Consider the following 19,617-nt stretch of genomic DNA (forward strand, 5'->3'; position numbering starts at 1 on the left):
GTTGGCTGGAGAAGGAGTCTGACTTGATTTGTGATGTGGGTCATCTTATCAACCCGATTATTAAAGAGGCTTTATATTTTGATTCGTTTGCTTTGGCAGTGGCAGGATTCTGGTGAACACCTGAGAGGAATTTTTTTAGGTTGTATTGCCCGGTTGTGAGAGATTCAAATAGCCATTCCCTAAATCTCCCTCTCATTTATCCTCTGCTCTTTCATGGCACAGAAAAAATAAGGATGTAGGCTCTCTGGTCACTCCAAGAAGTATCTACTACAGAAGTAATAATACATTCTGTAAGTTCCCAAACCTTAAGCAAGATTTTAAGCCTCATTCAATGACTATATTTAAAATTTTATTTTTGTCTTACTTGACGTAGCTCTTTTCCCTTTTTTGATTTCATGCTTTATAGTTCCTCAGCTTTGTAAACTCCATTTAAGATTTTTTTAGGTTTTGGTTTATCGAATTCTAAAATGCCATATATGCTGTTTATGAAGGCATCTATGTGTGTATTTATGTACACACATATACACACATATATATACACACATATATACTCAGCATAGAAAATATCTGAAAAAGTGCATACCAGACTGTGAACAGTACACTACTTAGAAAGATACAAATACATAGATCCTCAACATCACTAGTCATCAAAATGCAAATTAAAACCATAGAGTGATGCTACTACACACCCACCAAAATGGCTGAAAATGAAGTCCGACAATGTTAAATTTGGTGAGGATGTGGAACAACTAGGCATTTCCTTTTGTCATATGTTGCTGGTGAAAAGATATAGCCACTTCAGCAAAGAGTGGTTAGTTTCTTCTAAAAGTTAACATATTTCTTATGAACTATAAATTTTATTCCTAGGTATATATACCCAAGAGAAGTGAAAGCATGTGTCCATAGAAAGTCTGATGTTCCTAGCAGTATTATTCAACATTTGCTTTTCATGAATAATTAATGATATTGAGCATTTATGTGCTTTACTTGATATCTGTATCTTCTTTTTTAAATTGTTTTGCTCTTTTTAAAATGAGATTGCTTATTTTATTATTGAGTTATAAGAGTTTTTTTTATATGTTTTGGATATGCCAGTTTTTTATTTAGTGTGTATTTTACAAATACTTTCTCCCAGTTTGTGGCTTCTTTTCATTTGTAAAGGTGTCTTTTGAAGAGCAGAAAATAATTTTGATAAAATCCAGTTTGTCAGTTTTTGTCTTGTATGTCTTGTGCTGTATATCTCATCAGAGAATTCTTTGCCTAATCCAAAGTTGCAATAATTTTGTACCGTTTTCTTCTAGAAGTTTTATAATTTTTGGTTTTACATTTAAGCCTGTGGTCCATGTTGAGTTAAATTTTGTATGTGACATGGTATATGGGTTGGTTGAAATTCTTTTGTTTGCATGTAGATATCCAAATGTCCTGATACCATTTGGTGAAAATTTTTCCTTTCTCCATTGAGTTACTTGACATCTTTGTCAAAAATCATTTGACCATATTGATTTAAATCACTGATTTATTGCAGTTTTATAAAGTCTGTAAATCAGGTAGTATGAGCCTCCAGCTTTGTTCTATTTCAAAATTGTTTTGGCTTTTCCCTGTAAATTTTAATATCATCCTATCAGTTTCCAAAACAAAGTCTACTAGAAGTTTGATTGATATCACATTGAATCTATAGATAAATTTGAAGAGACGTGACATATATCTTAACTATGTTGGGTCTCTCAATTTGTGTGTATGGTATATCTCCTCATTTACTCAGATCGTCTTTGATTTTATCTCATCAATGTTTTTGGAGTTTTCAGAATATATATCTTGCACACAGTTTGTTAAATTTATCCCAAAGCATTTTCATGGTTTTTTTTGGATGCTATTATAAACAGCATTTTATATTTATATAAATATATATGTGTTTGTATATATACATGTTTATAGATATATGTTTATATATGTAGTTGTTGACATGTAGAAACACGATTGATTTTCGTGTATTGAACTTTGTATACTATAACCTTGCTAAATTCCTTTATAAAATCTAGTAGGGTTTTTTGTAGATTCTTTAGGGTTTTCTGTATAGGCAATTGTGTCCCTGAAATAAAGACAGTCTTATTTCTTTCATTGTAATGTATGCTTTTTATTTGTTTTCATATCTTATTGCACTGGCTAGGACTTCTAGTATAATGTTAAAGACAGAAAACATTCGGTCTTGTCTACAGCCATGCCGCCCTGAACAAGCCCAATCCTCTCTGATCTCAGAAGCTAAGCAGGGTCGGGTCTGGTTTAGTACTTGGATGGGAGACCACCTACGAAGACCAGATGCTGTAGGCGTAAAAAATAAACATAAGGGATTGTAAACTGACAAGGTCCTTGCAATCTGTGAGGTCAACCAAAGGTCGCCTCGCCTAACAACAACAAAACATTTGGTCTTTTGCCATTAAATGTGATGTTAGCTGCATTTATTTTAAAGATGCCATTTATCAGGTTAGGTTTTATTCTATTCCAAGTTTACTAAGAGTTTTTTAAATCATGAATAGGTGTTGAATTTTGTCAAATGCTTTTTCATATCTATTGAGGTTATCATACAATTTTTCTTTTTTATTCTGTCGATATGATCAGTTTTTTTCATGTTAAACCAGCCTTGTATTTCCGAGATAAACTACACTCGATCATGATGTAGTATCTCTTTTATATATTGCAAATTTGGCTTGCTAATATTTTGTTTAAAATTTTTGTATTTGTGTCCACAAAGTATATTGGGTTTCTTGTCTTGTAATGTCTTTGTCTGGTTTTGGTATAAGATAATGCTGGTCTAGTGTAAAATGCTTTGGGAAGAGCTTCCTCCAATCTGGATTGAGCTGGTTTGTATAAACAAGCAGATATAGACTGCTACGTATTGTGTAAAAAAGGGAGGGGAGGAATAAAACAAGTATCTGATTAACTTTACAAAAAGGAGCTGGGGGGGGACTTAATGGAACCAAAAGTTTATGAACGGGAATGGAACTTCTCAAAGTACACTTTTTCATACAGTTTTGACTTTTCAAAGCACGTTATTGTCCATATTCAGAATAAGGATGGGAATGGAGAAAATCCTAATCCACTGAAACAATGAACCAGATTATATTTAAATTAGTACTATACCTACATTGAAGGGGAAGGAAGAATGAACCTAAGTAATTTATTGACACAGTTTTTGACTATTTACCCTCATCTGGAGGTGAGAGGGAGGGGTTGCAAACAAATCCTGAACTCTTTGTAGTAGAGTTTATTTTTTTGTAGTGATGTGGACAGAGCAACTCTGGGTCATTTGTGTATTAGGAATTGAATAAATACTTTAGGTTGTTAGAGCCAGGGCTTGTGGAAGGAGGGATATGCAAATATGGAATGGGGGAAGGCAAAAATGAATCTTGTGGGTATGGATTGCAGTAGAAGGTATCAGTGTGAATATATTATTTTTGAAATTAGTTTGTATATGTATGTGTACATGTATATATGCACACATGTATGTGTATGAACATGTATGTATGTTCTATCAAACAAAAAGGCTAAGAAGCAAAGAGCAGCGAACACACCTAACTCCCAAATTCTGGTCTCTAATGCTGTTCCCCAACACAAAGGAACTGGAGTTCCTCAAAGAGATGGCTGATTACAGGTCCGGATAGGATACACGTGAGGTGAACTTGTTTTTTTTTTTAATGCTATAAAATAAGAAAAAAAAAATTATTTATTTTAAATGCCTACGGCACCTGCTATTCCAAGGTGGTCTCCCATCCAAGTACTAACCAGGCCTGACTCTGCTTAACTTCCGAGATCAGACAAGATCGGGCACATTCAAGGTGGCATGGCCATAGACTTTTTTTGTTTTTTAATAAGGACGTGGCACAAGAAACCTGTTGGAATTCCTATTGGTGAAATCTGATATGGTAATTTGATTATTTAATAAGTATAATAATGAATTATGAACCATTAAAAATAGGAATTCATTATCCATAATGATAATAAACAAATAAATAGAGGAAGGAGGTCTCTTGCTTATAATAGAATTATGAGCTCTTGAGTTGGAAAATCATCATTTTGTAGCCATCATAGTAAAGATTAGACTGTAAGAATCATAACAAAATTGAGAAAAGTTATTGATGAGGAGCAGGATATTTCCATGGTTTTAAGATGTCTCCCCACACACTGCATATTATTTGCAAGGTGTAAAAGAGGAATTGCATGTTGGTGAAACCCAGCAACAACATAGGGCAGGTGGATACGACGTGACTCCAGATATGACACCTTGAAGTGATACATCGTCATCTATGTAGTATTGTGGCCAAGACTGTATAACCTGCATCTAACTATGAAGAAACAGCAGACGAATCTAACATGAAGAAAGTTCTACTTAATAAAAAGGGGAGGGAATCGTGTTCTTCAAAATCAGCCAATGTCATAAATGACAAAGAAAGGTTGTGGAAGTGGTCCAAATTAAAGAAGGCTTAAGAGACCTGATCCTAGACTGGATCCTGTACTGGATGGGGAAAAATACTCTTTTTGAATCACTTGAAAGAAAATTGGAATACGGATGGTAGGATAAATTAAAATATTTAACAGTATTCAAATTACTGAAGATAAGTCTACTATGGTTACATAAAAGAAATCTCTGTTCTTAGGAATTGGACATTAAAGCAAAGGAACAAAGGGCCATGCTATATATAATTTATCTTCAACTGGTTTAGAAGAAAAAGTATATGTGAATAGAAAGAAAGTGCAAGAGAGCACATGAACACATAATAAAACAATGGGGGTAACATTAACAGTTGGTGACTTTGGGTATAAGGGTAATTTTTGTATTCTTATATTTGCAACTCAAATATGTACTTGTTTCTTTCCAAACAAAGTGTTAACAAATAACTGCCCTTTATTTTTAGACTTTCCTTATTTATAAAGAACTTGGTTCTTTGTCTGGAACCAGTTTGGAATGAACATTTTTATAATATTTTCCTGTGTGTTGGTGGTGTGGCTCTGTAAAGCAGTCATTGTTGAATGTGACAGTAGTTAGCAAAAAATAAATGAGTCACTCTGTGGTTGACCAGAATCTAAAACCTAATTTGGGGAGGTGGGGTTAACTATTTATTATATTGATTTATTTAAGTTTATATATTTAAGCTGTACCATCTACTGAAGTCTTAGAGGTTATTGTCGTTACCTTTTATCTTTGAAGAACTATTAGAATGATTATTTTACTAAGAATCTAGCTGTTGTCCCCAAATTATTTAGATTATCTTGTTTTGTAAACTCAGAAAAATTGTCATTTTTAACCTCGAGAGTATTTGTTTATTCAAAAAATATTTATCGAATGATTACTATATGCCAGACCTTTTTCTAGGCATTGAAGATGTAGCACCAAACCAAACAAATGTTTTTTTGTGGGAGGACACAGACAAACAGGAATAGAAGTGAAATAAATGAGTATTAAGAACATTGGAGAAAAATCAGAGAAGTGGGTTAGGATGCTGGGAGCAGAATTGTTACCATTTTAAATAGAGTAGATAGGAAAAACTTAGCCTTGGAGATATTTAACAAAGATCTGAAGATAACGAGGGAGTAAGACATGCAGAGGTAATCATCCCTTGGAAAAGCACTTAGACAGAGAGAACAGCAAATGTAAAGGCTCTGAGGCAGGGGTACGCCTAGCCTGTATAAGGAACAGCGAAGGGTCAGAAGGAAATGAAGTGTGAAATAATGGGGTTATGTAGGTTCTTCGGTGCTATTTTAAAGATTTTGGCATTTACTCTGAGATGAAGAGCCATTGGGAGATTTGGGGCACAGATGTTACATTATATGATTTATGTAAGATTATCAGGATCACTAGCTGCTTTGATGAGAAAGAACTGAAATAAGACAAGGGTAGAAGTTGGGAGGCCAGTTGCTAAACTATGGGAAAAAATCCAAGTGAGAGATGATAGTTACTATTCTGGTCAAAGTCTCGATGTAGGTGATGAGAAGTGGTCAGATTCTGGATCTATTTTGTAGGCAGAGCCAATAGTATTTGCCCGATGGGTTAGAGAAGAGCCTAAATGCTTGAATTTTAGTGATCAATGAGAAGAGGAGAAACAAGCAAAAGAGGCTGAGAAGGAATGGTCAGTGAAATAGGATGAAACCAGGAGTCTTTGTTCTGGACGCCAGGTAAAGAATGTGTATCAGGGCTTGATGCCAAATGCTGCAGGTAGGTCAAGAAAGATGGAACTGACTGGCCCTTGGATTTAACGATATGTAGATAGTTGGTGACCTCCAAGTTTCAGTGGTATGGTGGGGAGTAAAAGTCTACTTAGTGTATGTTCAGTGTGAATTGAAGAATACTTGGAGACACAATATACAACACTTCTGTGACCTTTGCCGAAAAGGGAATCAAAGAAATTGGTCATAGCCTGGACAGGGTGAGTGGAGTGAAAAGGTTGTTGCTGTTTTCTAATGGTGAGAAATTCATATCTGCTCTCCCTCCCTCCCTTCCCCCGCCCCCCTCTTTCTTTCTCTCAAATGGTTTTGCTTTACTGGAAGGAGGAAATTAGGAAATTGATAATATAGGAGAGAGAAGCGGGACTTACTAGAGCATTGTCCTTAAATACTAGGGGCATAATGTCTACTATCAAAATAGAGGCATTAGTTAGACGCGATATGGTTCCAGAAAGTTCAAGCTGAGTAAAAGATAGTGGAAAGTATGGTTCTGGAAGTTCTTTTCCGATTGCTTTTATAGGAAGCAAGGCCAGAATATAGTGATTCAGATTTTATGTGGCTTTTGATTTTTTTCTTGTATGATGCTGTCGATTAGGTGGTCTGCCAGGATAGGAGGGTGTTAGCCCTGCTTGTTAATTTTTTCCCTCAGACATTTAGCTTCTTGTTACTCTTTAGTCTGTCTAGTTGTGTACACTTGGAAAGAGATTCCTGACTAAAACTCTTTGGGGGCTACCTGGAAAAGTTTTTTTCCTCATCCTCAACCCAAAAAGTATGATTTAAAGATACTTAGAATTTACCGAGCACAATTTTCACGTTAGGTATAAGAAAACCAACTTAAAGACATAGTTAGGCCATAAAGGTACAGCTGACTGTCTAGCCAAGTCTGGAATCCAGGTCTCTGTGGTGTTCTAATTTATATAATTTTGAAATTTAGTTTTCGTACCTATTTGCATATACATTCAGACTCACCCCTTTGACAATAAAACTTATCCTAAATTGGAAGCAACCAAAATACGAAATTAAAAAAATATAAAATGTTTAAAATAAGAACTCTGTCTAAATTGTGATTTAAATTGTGATTTATTTAAAACTGATACTTGAAATTATATTATATTGCAGTTAGAATATACCGAAATCATATCAAAGCATTTGCCCTTGACCGAATTCATATTAAAAGATTCTAAAACAGGATCAATTATATAATATTTTAGATTACTGATACTTTAAGACATCTGTAGATTGCATTAATTTACAAAAATGGGTTGAGAAAAACTTCGTTACTCTATCTTGCTGTTTTCAGTTCTGACTGGCCTCCTGCTGTTTCTGCTTCTGCTTTATCTCAATACTTGCCTCTACCTGGTAATTCAGAGTGGGTAAAACCACATAATCAGCATCTAAAATACATATAACTTTATGAAACAATAAGTAAAGGGCAAACAACTGAGGAGGAATTGAGCAAAAGATATGAATAGGTGTTTCGTAAAAGAGGAAACATGAGGTAGCCAGTAAACTAGAAGAAATGCTCAGTATTATTAATTAAAAGGAAAATACAAATTAAGACCACAATTAGATGCCACTTTACATCCCAAAATTAAGTTGGCATTACTAAATGTTGGAGAGGATGTGGATCAATATGGACTACCTTTTGCTGATGGGATTATAAATTACTAAAGGTACTTTGGGGAAAATAAAAATTGGCATCCTCATGGAAAATTGAACATATGCTTATTCCTCAACTTGTAGGCACATACTTAAGAGAAACTTTGGTACATGTGGAACAGGAGACGTATATGAGAATTTTCTTAAAATGTTCAGACTAGCAAAAACAAAACAAAACAAAAAACCTGGGGGGCAAAACAAGATGCTATTGTAAAGAGAATGAATATATGGTACACTTACACAATGTAGAATTATTCTGCAGTGAAAAATGAATGAACTACAACTACATGCGACAACATGGGTGAATCTTGAAAACATAATATTGCATGGAAAAATCAAACCCTAGAAGACAGGAGCTGTTTAATACCACTTTTACAGAATTCAGAAACAAACAAAATGAAACACTATGTTGTTGAGGGATACATGCATATGTGATGTACTTTTTAAAGAGTAAAGGGATGATATACACAAAATATAAGATAGCAGTTACAAGGTACAGAAGGATGAGAGAGATGGGGTACGGGATAGGGAGGAGCAAATGAGTAGAACATTAGCAGTAACTTAACCTATATTTAAGTTCTTGAGTTGAGTGACAGATACCTGGATGTTTATTCTGTTATTTTGCTTTGAGTTTAAAACATAAACAACTGTTGTATGTAGCAATTAATATATTAAAAAATAACAAAAGCATATTCTGAGGTCACAATTTAGGAGACATTTCATCACATCTGCCTACTCATTGACTCTTGAATTCCTAACGCCACTCAGTATTTCATTAGAGGTATCTTGTTTTAAAGTTTTCTGATTAAGCCCGTGTCTGCCATCTGACCACTTGTTGGATGAATAACTGAATGATTTGGAAAAGTGATTCAGGATTATTCTTAGAAACTACATAAAGGATAGATTTAAAAAAATACTTTTCCTTCCACTTCTAGTTGGGTTCTTATAAAATAAGTGAGATAGACAGCAAAACTAGGTTATTGCATAGGTTTTTTGATAATTCACTATATTTGAAGACAGTATTACTGATTATGTTTAAACTATTGTAATAATAGATCAAAAAGATTAACAAATATATAACAAAAACAAAAAAGCATAATGTTACTAAAAGATAAAGCTATTTTTAGGCATGTTTTAGAGTTAGAAGTTCCATTAGAATTAGTCCAAGCTCTTCAATTTTGAATGAAGGAGCTTTGTGACCAAATAATTGATTAAAACTGTAGAACTTGTTGAGAGCAGAGTTAAGAAAGACTAGAACCTAGACATCATGAATCATATACTAATGTTTTCATATTAAAATATTAAGTGGTAAATAAAAGGAACATTTAAATGTCCTATATAATAAGGCATGTTAAATAACTCAAGGTTGATTTATAAACATTCAATGAGTAAGCAATGTTTAATCTAGAACAAATCAGTTCAGCTCTATACCACATTTGTCTTCAGATGCTTGACAAATATACCTAGAGAAATAACATGATTTTTTTTCTTTTTTGCTCATATTTGGTTCTCCAAAAGGGAGTGATATATCATTTACAAATGAATAGTGGACTGGAAGTGGGAAGAATTAGCTTCCAAACCTGGCTCTGCCACTAAATAACTGTGTTGTCATTGATTCTTTGTATGACTTTTCTACGTTTCAGTTTCCTAAACAGTAAAATAAACTGAACCAGATGGTGTAAAGAAGGCAGCTTTAAATGACTATATTCTAAATGGATTTTTAAATAGCAAATTTTATCTATTTCAAAGTGTTTCATATGTTCTACTATTAAACCATTGGTGACAAATAAGAAGATAAAGAATCAGTAGAAAATGAATGACTCATGATGCTAAAACATTCTCAGAATGAACTGGGTTTTTTCTTTCTTTCATCACAGATATAATACTTCTCCACATCTGCTTCAGGAAGAAAGTGCCTGCCATTCCTATTGTTTCTACGCAGGTTCATGCCAGCCCAGAACAGAGAATCAGGTCAGTTTTAGGATTGCTTTGTCTATTGAACAAGGAGACAAGATCAAAATCATGATAGTCTTTGTTGCCGGTTGCACTGTAGCAAGACAACTGAGCTGTGACTCAGAAGAGCTGGGTTTCAATCCGTCTTTACTGCTGACGGCTGGGTAAACTTAGACAAGCCTCCTTTCCTGCATGGCTTTTAGTTTTCTGCACCAAAAAGAGGATATGTTAGAATAAATTTTCTTCATTTTCAATTCTGGCTTTAAAGCATTATTACTTTTATTGTAGGTACCTACATAGAATAAAATTGTTGTTGTTTTTTAATAAATTTATTTATTTAAATTAGTTTCAAGTATACAGTACATTGGTTAGACATCTATAATGTTCATAAAATGATCCCCCCAGTTGCTCCCTCCCTCCCCTGACTCTCCACTTAGCCATATTAATGCTAACTGCATTCCCTCTGCCAATCTTCCTGTGCCCAACTATCAACTACTAATTTGTACTTTTTTGACCCTCACCCCATTCTCCCAGCCTCCTAACCTCCCTTCCCTCTGTCTGTCACCAAATTGTCCACTATATTTCTGAATCTGTTTTTGGTTAGTTTGTTCTTTTTGTTCCTTAGATTCTGCATATAAGTGAAATCATACGATATTTATCTTTCTCTGTCTGACTTATTTTACTCAGCATAATAACCTATAGGTCCAACCATGTCGTTGCCAATGGTAGGATTTCATTTTTTTGATGGCTGAGTAATATTCCATTGTATATATGAACCATAACTTCTTTATCAATTCATCAGTTGATGGGCATCACGAATTATTGTTTTGGTTTTCTTTAGATAAATACCCAGAAGTGCAATTACTGGGTCAAAAAGTATTTACATTTTTAATTTTTGTGGAACCTCCATACTGTTTTCCATAGTGACTGTACCAATTTGCAATCCCACCAACAATGTATGAGGGTTCCCTTATCTCCGCATCCTCGCCAATACTTGGCTGTTTTTTGATTTATTGATGAAAGTCATTCTGACAGGTGTGAGATGATATCTCATTGTAGTTTTAATTTTCATTTCTCTGATGATTAGCGACCTTGAGCATCTTTTCATATGTCTATTAGCCATCTGTATTTCCTCTTTGGAGAAGTATCTGTTCAGATCTTCTGCCCATTTTTTAATTGGATTTTTTTTTGTTGTCGAGTTGAATAAGTTCTTTATAAATTTTGAATATTAACTTCTTATCAGATGTATTATTAGTGAATATCTTCTTTTTGTTTTGATGGTTTCCTTTGCTGTACAAAAACTTTTTAGTTTGATGTGGTCCCATTTGTTTATTTTTTCTTTTGTTTCCCTTGCCCAAGGAGATATATCTGAAAAGAACGTCCTGTTAGTAATATCAGAGAGTTTACTGCCTACGTTTTCTTCTAAAAGTTTTATGGTTTCGGATCTTACATTTAAATCTTTAATCCATTTTGAGTCTGTTTTTGTATACAGTGTAAGAAGATGGTTCAAATTATTTTTTTTTTGCATGAATCTGTCCAATTTTCCCAACACCATTAATTGAAGAGATTGTCTTTACCCCATTGTATATTCTTACCTTCTTTGTCGTATATTAAGTGAGCGTATAAGCGTGGCTTTATTTCTGGACTCTATTCTGTTCCATTGATCAATGTATCTTTTTATGCCAGTACAGTGCTAAAATTATATTTTTAAAGCATCATTTCCTTTTGAATTTTCCTGGAAAAACCTAGTCGTAAGCACAGGTTTGGAACCCTTTATTGTGTTGTAGTTACTTCGAGTGACTAGTTTGAATGATATACTATGTTGTGAGGCACTTGAGAGCTCTATCACTACCTAGTTGCCTTAGTTTTAATATTTTACTTTGCATTATTGTCACTGATAAGCTTATTTTTTGCAAGAGGTTATTAGTCCTTCAATAACGTTCTTCAGCTTTAGAGAAGGTATTTTTTTGACTCTTAGTTCTCTGTTGATTGCAAGTAACTCAGTTCAAATTAACTTAAGCAGAAAGAGGAAGTTGATGGTCTTTTGGGTGTGTCGCAGGGAACACTAAGGATCTGGGGGCAGAAATGCAGCTGTGCTGTCTGAGGAGAATCCAGGAACCAAATTTAGTCAGATTTTCATCAAGCTGTCATTGGAGGGCTGCTCCTATGCATCTGTCTCACTCTTTGGGAACTGCTTTCTTCACATTTCCATTTTTTTGTCAGGGGAAGCATGGTTGCCACTACCTCCTAGGCTTTATTATAGCTTGTAATTCAGACTCCCAAAGAAAGGCTAACTCTTAAGTGTCCAATACGAAATTTCCCAGAACAGATAGATGTTGAGTCTTCAGTTAGGTGCCTGTGAACAAGTTGTGACTTAGGACACGGTCAGTTTAAAATTTGCCATGGTTGTCTTGCCATGTGCTTCAAAGCCTGTTCTCTGTAGAGGACCTAACTTATTCCTATTAAAATGTTGATAACTAATACTGTAGTATTAGTATTACTTTTTCCAGGTATAGTCTTATTTTAATTTGGATCAAACATTCAGCTAAAGCTGTGTTCCCCAAACCGTGTAGAAGTGAAATCTTGTGTTCCAGTATATAAAAATGATTACCATGGATGCAAGAAAAAGCATTGGGAATTGAAAGGCAAGGTTTAATTGGAATTCGTATGGGCTGACTCTATGCATTGTTCTATGTCATTTTATATAAAAGACTTGAGCATCCTTGGATTTTGGTATCTGTGGGGGCTCCTAGAACCAATCTCCTACAGATACTGAACTCCATTTTAAAAATGGAGTTGATGATAATAGTACTAAAAAGTGGAACTAATGATGGTGGTACCTCATAGGGTTCTTATGAGGAATTAATATATGTTAAGTGTTCAAAACAGTTCTTGGCACATCAGCAGCAGCACCACAAATTTTTGAAATGAGTTACATTATATGATTGCGAGACTCCCACCTAACTAAAACAACAGCAAAAACAAAAAATAAACTTATGTTCTAAGATTTTCTGACATAGACTAAGTTCTTTTTTTCCCAGAATAAAGACTTGGAAGCTTTGGTCATCCATTTGAGTTCTGCATTGAAGCTATTTGGTACTACCAATAAAAGTTATTTTGAATTAAGTGTATGTATTAATCCTCTGTTGCTTCATTGATTAATTTGTTAGGGCTGCCATAATAAATTACCACAGACTGGGGGGCTTACACAACAGTCTGGAGGCTGGAAGTCTGGAATCGGAGTGTCAGCAGAATTGGCTCCTTCTGAGATCTGTGAGGAAAGGATCTGTTTTAGGCCTCTCTCCTTGGTCTATAGATGGCCATCTTTTCTCTGTGTGCCTTCAGATAGTCTTTCCTCTACATGTGCCTGTTTCTATGTCTCAATGTCCCCCTTTTATAAAGACATCAGTCATATTGGATTAGGGCCTACCCTAAGGACCTCAGTTTAACTTGATGAGTTTTCCTTCTCCAAATAAGGTCACATTCTGTGGTGCTGGGGATTAGGACTTTAGCATCTGAATTTTGAGGGGGATACAATTCAACCCGAAGCACTATATGACAAATTACCTCAAAACTTAAGTGGCTTAAAACAACAGATGTTATCTTTTGTTGATCAGGAATCTGAGTATAGCCCCGCAGGGTGCTCTGGCTCAGGATCTCAATTCAGCATTCAGCCTGTCCACCAGGGCTGCGGTCTCATCTGAAGGTCTTGGGCAGATCTGCCTCCAGTTCCCTGACACGGGTATTGGCAGCATTTAGTTCCTTCTTGGTTGCTGGCTGAACATCCCAGTTCTTTGTGTTGGCTCTTGGCCAGCAGCCTACCATAGTTCCTTGTGTGAACCTTTTGTTTTTGTAATGTAATCTCAGAAGTGGCATCCCATCACTTTTCTGTTCGTTAGGAGTGGGTCATTTGGTCCAGCACACACTCGAGAGAAGATTACACAAGGGTGTATATATCAGGAGTTGGGGTCCTTGGGCGCCATCTTTGAAGCTCCCTACCATAGTGCATAGGAAAGAAGAAAAGATGCTAAGTGGACAAATACATAAATTATATTATTCAGAAAGCTTATTCTCAAACTTTGAACAGAAGTTTATCACTTTTGTGCCATATAGCTTTGTAAACAGAAAATATCCCTCACCTTTTACAAAAAAAGGAGAAATGTAACTTTTATTTTCTTCTTTTTTTCTTTAGGCAAAGGGTGGTTTATTTTGTTTCATTTTGTTAACTCAGTTATTTTTTGGTCCTATGTAGAATTTTTCAAGTGCTATCCAACTTTGCATTTTGCTGAGTTATTAATCTATTTCTCATGAAATATCCAAAGGCCTAACCTCATTTGCCTAAAAAAAAAAAAAAAAAAAAAAAAAAAAATTAAGAATAAGAAATCACAGTTATTAAGCTTAATTTTATCAACTTTTCTGGGTCACCTTTTACAACCAAGTTATTATAAAGTGTTAGAAATTATCAGACATTTGAGAATACTTAATACACACCAGTTGGCTAAGGGAAATGACCAATTACAGTGACTTTTACAGAATGAAGTGACACGTCATATATACTGTATCTGCCAGGTAGTAGTTTTCAGTATTTACATTGATGGAGACATACTTGCAAAATATTATTATGGGCTCCATTTCAAAATCTTGTTTTGAAAGCAGTTCATTTGTGTTTCTGAAAGTAAAAGTTGACCTAGCTGGCATTATCTGTATGAATTAATCAAGGTAGGTAGGTAGATAGGGGTGTGTGTGTGTGTGTGTGTGTGTGTGTGTGTGTGTGTGTGTGTGTGAGAGAGAGAGAGAGAGAGAGAGAGAGAGAGTAAATTTAGTCTAAGAAAATCTCAATTTAAGGGAGAAAAGATTGTTTTAAACAACTTCATTAGAATAGATTATATACTTCTAAAGCATCTGATTACATGACTGAATTGTGTAAGTGGTTGTTTAATTATGTAGTTGACTCTTGAACAACACGGATTTGAACTTCTTGGACTACTTATATGTGGATTCTTTTCAGTAGATAAGCAGTCAGTCATCTCTATCCTCTGTATCCTGTATCCTCAGGTTTTGTATCCATGGATTCAACCAGTGGATTGATTGAAAACATTTTTGGGGGCCAATTGTATGGGCTGACTGTATGCATTGTTCTGTGTCATTTTATAGGAAGGACTTGGGCATCCTTGGATTTTGGTATCTGTGGGGGCTCCTGGACCCAGTCCCCTAAGAATACTGAAGGGATGTCTGATTTTGAGGGAAGTTAAAAGTTATATGACGATCTTCAACATTGTGAGAGGTTGGCACCCCAACTCACTGTGTTATTCGAGGGTCAACTGTAATTATTTGTGAATTATTATAAACAGAGATCATACATTTTAGGAGTCAGTGAACACCTCATTATTAGAAACAATGAGACTTAACTCTCACTAGGTTTGGAAGTTTGTTGTTTCATACTGTACAGAAGTTAAATGAGTAGGAATTAAATAGGATTTCTATGTGATATCCCTTCTTACTAGCAAGATGTAGTTTAACAGAAACCATAGAGAATTCTAAATTTAAGACTTTCTTTTGATACACCTACAGTGGACTGGGGAATCTGTCTTACATTTGACTGAAATGCTAATGCCTTTTCGTTGAAAAAACCTGTCGCATTGATTATAGTGAAGAGGAAGTTTAAATTTAGGCTCTTAGGATTATTCTGCATGACCAGAGTTTTGACCTGAGAGTTTTGTTTATATTTCACCTTTTTTAAAATGAAAACTTCTGGGAATAGATAGATTTATTACTAGATTTTGGGCTTCTGAAGAAAAATAGTGTTGTATACTTTACGGTTTAGAAAAATGTTATCTAGAAATGAAAGTCTGTTTTGAATGTATTCTGGAACCATATATTGAGAGTTTTAAAAGTTCAAGGAAGGGAACTCAATATAAGAAGTGCAAATATACTTAATGAAGTTTTAAAAGTTTGTATAATCAGGAAAAAAATTGAAAAGTAAATAGCATTACTAATTAGAGTTAGGATTATTAGAATTTAATTCAATTGTTCCTTATTTCAAGAAATGATACTTAAAGTTTAGGATTTAGAAATATAAATTATTTTAATCACACTTTATCTCCTATTGTGAAACTTTTTTCCTTAGATTTTTGGTTTATTGATTAGAGCCTGAGGTTTCTATGCCTACATCATTGAGTTGATTTTTGGCTTTGAATATCCCTCATTCGCCTGTTGTTTTGAGGACAAATTATGCATCAGTCTTTATTGACAGTATAACTTTTAAAATTTTATAAAGTACTAAAAGCAGATATAGGAGTAAAAAACGGCAGTGTCATATGTGTTTTGGTTAAGTTTTTAAACTTAGGCATATTACCTGTTTCAAATTATGGTGGTGTTGCTTACAACTATTTGCCCAAGGACAGTTTCTTAACTTTCTTATTTCTTTATCTGTAAAATGGGTTTACTAATAGTATGTAATAGAAATATATAAGGGCTAAATGGTATAATGCTTGTAAAGTGCTTAACACTGTAGCTGGCACATCGTAAGTAAAAGCCACATTTATGCTAGTTATCATTTGTCATAACAAGCATTGAACTTAAGTTGATTTTACTCATGCATTTTTGAAGGTTAGAATATAAACAAAATGATGTCCTACTAATGATAATATATAACTCTTAGTGTTTAGTTGATTGATGATACATTTTATTAGCATACCGACTTTATTTTTGAAAAGTAGAATAGAATTTGCTTAAAAGGATACAAGTTTAGAGCCATTGCTTAAATTGTTGACTTAGAAAGGATGGGAAAAATGGAATGGAGGAAATAAATGTGCTGTTTTTACGATAGGTCTGAAAAGATATTTTGCAGTCGCTAAACAGTTTTTTTTTTTAATTGGGAACACTAGGATGTCAACTTTTCAATTTCATGTTCTTTTTAACTTTAGCTACTAGCCAGTCTCTTTTGTGTTCTGGCCTCAGGGAAGGCAGTGGAGAAAGAATGTCTGTTTCTTTCATTGTCTTGTAAAGAACCTGTCACATTGGTCTTATGTTACTCATGGTAGGATTACCCCTTGCACCCCAGTTTTATAAAGACCTCTGTTAAAAAGCATCTTAAAGTGTATTTTGTTGTAAGGTGACTGTGGCTGCTTAGTAGCATTCTAAGAAAGCTTGATGTTTCTTTTTTAGAAAAAGGATCTGTGACGAAATTGAGGGAAATAGGAATTTAGGAGGAAGTCTGCTCACATACACTTGGCTCCTAATTTGGTCAGACATCTGCTTTACCTTTGCCTGAGCGCTTTTTTTTTTTTTTTTTTTTGGTGTGTACTCTATATAAATGAAAATGAAGAAGAATGCTGCTTTTCTTAAGGGTTTGTAATTTTAAAGTGTTATACAGCATAAATGATACGTGAAGAGTGGGAGGGGGGAATCTGAAATATAAGCTCTCAATTTGTTTTATTATCTTCCTGGTATATAGTGGCAGAGGGACTTCAAATAGCCTAGAGAATCATATTTTGAAAGTAAAGATTCTGTATGAGTGAGGGCCGTCGTGAATATGTCTATATGCTGAAGTGTAATATGTTACAGAATTATTTGATTTCAAAACATAGGAAAAGAAGTACAGGCCCTTTTAAAATTTTGTTTGCTTTTTAATTTTTTACTAATCATCTTGGGATTTCTTATAAAAATTAGGGTATTTGGGTTCTTCTTCCCTCCAAATAGCTGAAATTAATTATAAGGGTCTGCTCTTCCTCCCTTTCACTGTGTGTCCTTTCCTCCTTTCCTTTCACATAATTTTTTATCTTTTTGTTTGGTCCTTTTATATTTGGTCTTACTGCATATTTTGTGGAAAGCAAATCATGGATCATGTGTTCATGATGCAAGAATTGTTTTTCTCCCTACAATATCTTTAGTTCTTTTTTAACTATATAATTGCCTACTCTAGAGATGTTTCAAAAACCCCATAGGAATGAATTTTTATAGTTACCTCTGAACCAATGATGTTTCACAATTCAAACTTCTTGATATCAGAGTTAAGATTTGGTCTATTTTTGTAAAATGTTTGAAAATTTAATATTTTTTAAACATTTTTACCTTTCTCCAGCATCAGTAGAGTATCTTGATGTTTTGCTGTATTTGAGTGGGCATTCTGGAATAAGGGGTTTCTTTTGTGATCAGAGTTTACTGAAGGAAAACTTACAAAATTTTATCAGAAGGTAAGCTATTCTCATGAAAGACCACCTCTTAGTTTATTGTCACAGACACTCTAAATAGGGATTATGGTTTTGTTGTTGTTGTTTTTTTTTTTTTTAATGTGGGCATATCTTTATCTCCCTGTTTTTTGGATTATACATTTTTATGTTTTTCATTTCTTGCCCTTGCTAAAGAATGGCCCTGTTCAAGGATTTCAGTTTTATAATGTAGAAGATATATGAAATCCACCTCCTCTTGAACATAATAGGCAACAACAATAATAACAATATGAATAGCAGAGAACAGTTTCTATCGCCTAGATTTTTGTATATATTACATCATTTATTCTTCATAACAACCCTATGAGATTGATTCTATTATTATACTAATTTTATGCTGCTAAAAAAAGGCAGGGGGAGTTACTTCCCCAAGGTCACAGGATTAGGAAATGACACAGCCAGGATTCAGACCTAGGGGTCTGTCTAGGACTCAGGCATTGAACTGCCCTGCTGTCCTGCCTCTCTTACATGTGAAGACAGATATCACTTCTTTCTTTTTTCCTAAGAATATGAAGCATGTTTAATATATTTGAATTCTTATTTTATGTTTGAAGACAATAGTCTGTGAATGTTCATTATGTTAAATATGGACTTATCCTATTTAATAGGTATATTTACATACTTAATAATGTTTTATCCTGTTGTAAGAAAATACTTGTTCTATCTTCTCAGGTGACCCTCTATAAGATTAACATCCTATTGTGGGGAAGAATCTATTGATTTATAATTGAATCCAAGGCTTTGCTATGTCCTAATCATATTTAGTATATTGATTTAACTCATCTGCTTCCTTTGGAAGTTCTGTACCTTGATAGATATAAATAATCCTGGTACCAAAACCTATAGAACTCAAGTACAGTAAGTACAGCCAGGCTTCCAGTAACAGAATGTTTTTAGGTACTTATTCTCCGTTTCTTCTTGAGTTGCTTGCACTCTTATTTTTGTTTCTACCTGCCAATTGGTTTTCTCTGCTTTCTTACCAGTGTGGAATGGTTAGTTGGGGGTATTAAGTTTAGCTAGCCCTGGGCCCCCAGAGCTAAATATCTTGATTACTGTATTCTAAATTCTAACTTGCTGGGAATCTGTTTGTCTCACGTTTGGAAGGATGTCCAGCACTGTTCAGTCAGCTGCCGGAAAGACCTTTCCCAACAGAGTTGCCTTTTTAGCAAGTAGCGGAGAGGGCAGGTTTTCTTAGAAGGGCCTATGTGGAACAAAGTGTCTTAGTATGGTAACTGAAGCAAACCGTTATCCATAAAAAAATTTTTGGATTTTAAGTTTTGATACATTATAAGGTTCTTAATTTAACTCTGCTTTTTTTTTTACCTTTGTAGGTCATGTGATTTTGTGGCAAACTCATTTTTCAAAGCTCATGAGTCTGGAATGGTGATACATTTTAAGTCTAATTTAATAGTGGAAAATGGTCACTGTGAACTAAGTGAATGAATGTTCAGTCATATTTTAAAACTTTATTTTGAAGATGCATAGACCCTTTAAAAATTTAAATAGTATTCTGTCTAACATATATATTCCAGCAAAAACTGTGTGGTAACCTTAGCTA

The 19,617-nt window shown here is 34.4% G+C and overlaps 1 protein-coding gene and 2 pseudogenes across 1 annotated transcript in view; 2 read left to right on the forward strand and 1 right to left on the reverse strand.

Annotated features, from left to right (window-relative positions):
- The first annotated feature begins 2,208 nt into the window (after positions 1–2,208).
- LOC112476341 lies at positions 2,209–2,328 on the forward strand (annotated as a pseudogene).
- A 1,403-nt stretch (positions 2,329–3,731) lies between these two features.
- LOC112476386 lies at positions 3,732–3,850 on the reverse strand (annotated as a pseudogene).
- Positions 3,851–9,752: 5,902 nt separating this feature from the next.
- The window catches only part of WDFY3 (WD repeat and FYVE domain containing 3), a 202,428-nt gene continuing 192,563 nt past the window's right edge, over positions 9,753–19,617 (forward strand). The window contains 1 exon segment of the mRNA XM_015586089.2: positions 9,753–9,846. The gene's annotated coding sequence lies outside the window, so the exon portion shown is untranslated.

The sequence above is a fragment of the Pteropus alecto genome, unplaced genomic scaffold (genome assembly GCF_000325575.1).
Source record: "Pteropus alecto unplaced genomic scaffold, ASM32557v1 scaffold161, whole genome shotgun sequence".
Lineage (NCBI taxonomy): Eukaryota > Metazoa > Chordata > Mammalia > Chiroptera > Pteropodidae > Pteropus > Pteropus alecto.